Below are 5,727 nucleotides of genomic sequence, written 5' to 3'. Positions count from 1 at the left end.
ACACCTAAAATAATTACTGTCTTGTGCTTAGACTTAAAGAGCTCAACGATGAAAAAGGTGTAAAAATCCAAGAACTGCGCAAGGAAATCAGGGACGAAATAAAGAAGGAACAAACAGAATTGTGAGTGATGATTCGAAACTATATAATGAAAATTGTCCTTGCTCTGATGTATCTCTCTGTTTTACTTAATGTCACCAGGGCGATGTTTGAGGAGCAACTTTTTCAGCTTACTGATAAGTTCAGGAACGCGAAAAACTATTATGTAAGTTACAATGACTCCATCATTGTGGTCATTATCATCTTCATTGTATTGAACATCGTCACCATCGTAATCATTTGGGAGCTTAAAGCGGCTATGTCACGTAATTTTAGGGTGTTTAGGGGAAATCTTTAGTTTATCACGAGTTTTAAACTCGAAAATGGTAATGTGGGATTCCTTTACTGATAAATTTATCGTTACATCACATACAAGATGATTCTGAACAAAACACGACCTTTATCCAGGCGATTTACTATAAACTTGAAAAACGTCGGGCAGACTCTTTTCAAGATTATCCAAATGCAATCCGTTTCAATCTTGTCCATTTGTGTCCATCCATGCTTTTCTTTTCTTTTGCTGAATTTCTTTTATGTTGTTCAACAATTTTAAATAAGTGATTATTGCTGAGTTTCGATCTACTTTTTGGGCGTTTTGGGTGACATGAAATTGCGCGAAATAGCCCCTGGAGATATTCATTAAAAAGAAAAGCCGCTGTACAAAATGCGGCCCTGGATTCTCTTTTAAAACCAGTAAACTCAAAGGGACGGATAAAATCAGGTAGCGCATTCCGCAACTTAACTCAAACGTAAGAAAAAAGAGAACTAAGACCATAACTGGTTGTTCAAGGTTTATTGAGAACCGGAATGTAATTTCCGCGAAGATCATGCATAAGAAAGGGACGGGAGAGAAAACATATCTTTCATATAAAAAAAACCCTTTTTTAAAAAAAAAAAAAGGAAAAAAACATAAAAAGAACCACATTCTTTTATCAAGTAACACGAGGAAATTTTGAATGCGCTTATTGCATAGAGATGTCGAGCTTGACTTTCGTAGTAACAGAACAGGTAATCTGCAAATATAAATATCGTTATTCTCTTATTTTACATTATTATACCGTTTCTTTGACACGAGAATTACAGCGAAATGAAAGCACGACTTTGTCGCGAATTTTCTATGATAAAAACTTGTTCAGAAATGCAAAATCTACGTTAGCAAACACACACCAGGCCTACTCCTGAGTATCTGGCTAGAAATCACTTCCTCTGGCCGCGCTTCAGCCATTCGATGAGGGCCAGTCTCGTGCTTCTTAAGTTGCCTCGCTCATGCCCAAAAAGAATTCTTGGTAATTCTGCCATTCTATGCATGACAAGGGAAGACTCCTGATTCTCATTTCAGAGTTTTTTTCATAAATGTCGGGCCACCCAGTCCGGATTGCAAACACACACCAGGCCTACTCCTGAGTATCTGGCTAGAAATCACTTCCTCTAGCCGCGCCTCAGCCATTCGATGAGGGCCAGTCTCGTGCTTCTTAAGTTGCCTCGCTCATGCCCAAAAAGAATTCTTGGGAAGGATTCTTGGGAAGGAATCTTGGGAAGGATTCTCTTTTAAAACCAGTAAACTCATAGGTACGGATAAAATCAGGTAGCGCATGCCGCAACTCAGCTGATACGTAAGAAAAAAGAGAACTAAGACCATAACTTGCTGTTCCAGGCTTATTGAGGAACATAATGTAATTTCCGCGAAGATCAAGCATAAGAAGGGGACGGGAGAGAAAAAGTATTTTTCATATAAGCAGAAAAACCCTTTTTTCTTAAAAAAAAAAAAAAAAAGAAAAAAACCTAAAAAGAACCACATACTTTTATCAAGTAACACGAGGAAATTTTGAATGCGCTTATTGCATAGAGATGTCGAGCTTGACTTTCGTAGTAAGAGAAAACAGTAATCTGCAAATATAAATATCGTTATTCTCTTATTTTACATGATTATACCGTTTCTTTGACACGAGAATTACAGCGAAATGAAAGCACGACTTTGTCGCGAATTTTCTATGATAAAATTTGTTCAGAAATGCAACATCTACGTTAGCAAACACACACCAGGCCTACTCCTGAGTGTCTGGCTAGAAATCACTTCCTCTGGCCGCGCTTCAGCCATTCGATGAGGGCCAGTCTCGTGCTTCTTAAGTTGCCTCGCTAATGCCCAAAAAGAATTCTTGGTAATTCTGCCATTCTATGCATGACAAGGGAAGACTCCCGATTCTCATTTCAGAGTTTTTTTCGTAAGTGTCGGGCCACCCAGTCCTGCCAGCAAAATAAAGCATCGATTGAAGGTTTTAGCTTTCAAAAATTGCCCAGATTGTGTCAGTAGGTCCTGGAATTCAACCACAGAAAGGCCCGAGAGATAACTTCACTCGTGAACCGCCATGTTTACAACAGAGCATTTTAGGCGTCCCAGTCTGCATGAAACCATCTCTCGCATCTGTCTCAGACAAGACCAGACACGCACGGTTCTCACGTTACGTTTATGCCTATAAAATCAACTGAAATGTCAATTGCTGGTACAAAAAAAAAACAACCAGCATGTTCATTTTTTTTGGTACGCTAGGTATCGAAGGGCCAGAACATTTGCGCATGCGTTGACGGAATGTTTGAACAAGAGATAAAACGCAGTTCCTCTGGACACCGGCGCTGGAGGGTCGTACCAAACGAGTCATCCCGGGATTTCGGCTCGTGCGATCACTTTTGGACGCAGTTGGCCCTTCGCTGCTTTCTGCTACCGACCTTGCCTCCCGGTACGGCATTGTGGGAGAGATATGTCGGCTCCTAAACCATATGTGACAAATCCCACGCCTACTCACTGCTCCAAACCGCCCTTGTCAATATAGCGTAAGAATTAGATAGCTGATATATTCAAGAGAAAAGTCATTTTTTCTGTCATATGGTAAGCACTGAAGTCGCAGATTACAAAGTGTGCGCATGCGCCCTTCTAAAGGTAACATACATACAGTCATAAGCTTTTTCCGAATAACTACAGGAGCTAATATCTTCGAGACATTACATTTACAGCTAAAAAACATAGCATATACAGATACCTACTAAATGATGACGACGGCTAAGTGAAGAACGAGTAAAAATATAACTTAGTGTTGTTTTAATCCCTTCTCCATTAGCCAAAGCCTTTGAGCTTGGAAATGTGTGCAAACTTTCTTGCAACAAAACTGGTTTTGAAGGGGAAGGAAGTTTGGTGGGAAAATTGATAAGTCGTCGCCAGGTGTATCGTTCTCACATCGATGTCAGGACCATAACTCTGTCCAGTGGATAGGTCACTATCCAGAGTGTAGAATAAATTATACTTCACGGTAAACGTTGTCCAAGTTTTTCGTACACACCCTTACTTAGATGTGTACTTACTCATGGTTACGGGAGGAAATAAATCATTGCGCAGACTGTTGGATAGTAGCTTATTTCACAGGCCCCTGTTGTTCAAAAGGTGGATAGCGCTATCCACCTTATAAATCACTATCCAGTGGATAAGTCAAAGCGAAACCAATTTATCCAGTGGATAGCGTTTTGAACAACTGTGGCCAGAATGAAAGTTAAACGGCCTTTGAAAGGTTTATAAATCGTATACAGAGCTTGGGCTTCCTGTGGTCCATCATCCCGCAATTCAATATATAAATTTCATATGTTCCAAAATCATTTCATCCACCTTTCATGGGATGTAACTTTTACTCAGTCGCAATTGTACGGCTCCACCTGGCTTGAAAGTTCAGTTGGTAGGGCAGCTTAGTGCGTTCTCGTGGTCATGGATTCGAAACTCGTTTAACGCCTTAAAGTTTTAGGCTTGCTTGCGACTCAGGGTTATCGTTAAGCGCCCTCTGCTGGCGAAATTCGTCGGCTGAGTCTGAGGCAATCGCCAGCTGGATTTTGGCTAGCGATCGTTTGGTATGAAAAGGGAAACGAACGATTCTGAGGTGAATCACTTGCTATCGATTGATATTGAATATATAGTCGAACTGAAAAGATTCGACTAAAATAATTTCCGCCTACCTCAAGTTTTGGTAGCTCTAAGAGAAGTTAACTGATTCAAATGAAATATTGTTTCGAGCCCTTGTATACCGTTTTTTCTTTCGCCATAATTTTGTTTTCGCGAGGCTTGGGAGCCCCGCATTCGAGGCGTTGCTAAAGAGGGGAACAAGATGTCGTAACCAGTACACGTGGGAGGAAGACTCTGTTTCTTTATTCGACCAAAGGTCATCGAAAATAATGATTTCGTATAAAAGCGTCTTGTTGCTTTTTGTATCTCAGAGGCCTCAGATTGCACCAGAGGGTACCAAATCAAATTCAAAATTTCCCAGGGGAGACTCCCCGCACCTTCTATCAGCCGGCTTACTTAACTTTTCAACCTTCATGCAATTTCCTTAGGTACAACCCTGGCGACGCTTATGATAATTGCAATAATCTTTCCAAGTCTTATTTCATCATCATCAAATAACCGTCAACCTCATTATCGTGATCATTATAGTTACTATGCAAACTCAGATTTTCATTGGTAATTAATTCCCTTGGGATTGTAGTAATTTAGTATATAACGGAGTGTTTTGTGCCACACCCTGCCACTCAAGTTGAGGCCGTGAACGCTGGTGGTCATGTTTTGTCCTCCCACCCTCTAGTAAGTCGGGTGGTATCATGTACCTTCATTTTCGCCCGTCTCTGGGCTCTTCCCAGGCCAGAGCGTCTTTCGCCACACCTTATTTGCATCTCATGTATAACAATACCTAGGGAGGAATATTACACTATTATCTTCATAGCTGTGATTTTCATTATTATTTAATTTTAGACGGAAGAGAATGTGCAGCAGGAAATTGAACATTGGAGTAAACAAGCGGAGAGTGTAAAAAATGACGGTTGGTTTTGTATTGCATTGCCCATAAAGCATTGACTATTTCCCCACTTATCCATAAACTTGTTGCCAACGAAGAAGCTAAACAACCAGCGTAAAAGTACTAGTGCTTTACGCAAAGCTATATTTTTGCTAGAATAAACTGACACGACTAAAGATACAGATGTGTATATCACTTGTGCTTGTGGTTATCGCAATAAGTTCTGAAAACCTGGAACGCAATGCCAAAAGCAGAACTCATGGCGTCCTCCAACACGACAGGCACAAAGAAACTTTGAAAATAACCATAGGGAATTATTAAGAGGGAGCAACGAAAGGCTTAGCATCTTGTTCAATACCCACAAGTGTGTGCATTTAGAATTGGCTTGATCAACCACGCTCGATGCCGCCAGAGAAATTTACGCAGCTGACATGATGACCGTGCATATCTCACAGGGAGAAATTAGAATATATATTCTCCCCAGAGGAAAAAGTACCCGAACTAATTAAACGTACTGAGCAAAAACGTTCTCCCCATTTACAGTTTCAAGGGAGGACGGTGTTTTGCAGGAACTAACTACAACGTTTCACCAGTTAGAGATGGAAAACAAACGCGCAAAAGGTTAGTGCTCTCACAGAGCGGCAGTATTAAATGTTTTCATTTTGTAGGATTCAACATGGCCTCCTGAAAAATGCTAAAAGCTCCGACGAAATCCAGAGATTTCGTCAACTTGTGATTGGTCATCAGTGAGAGTGACTTTTACAGATAGGATAGTGAGTGATTCAGAGCTTGTGACACCTGTTT

This window comes from Montipora foliosa, chromosome 5 (genome assembly GCF_036669935.1).
Source record: "Montipora foliosa isolate CH-2021 chromosome 5, ASM3666993v2, whole genome shotgun sequence".
NCBI lineage: Eukaryota > Metazoa > Cnidaria > Anthozoa > Scleractinia > Acroporidae > Montipora > Montipora foliosa.
This window is presented reverse-complemented; position numbering follows the sequence as displayed.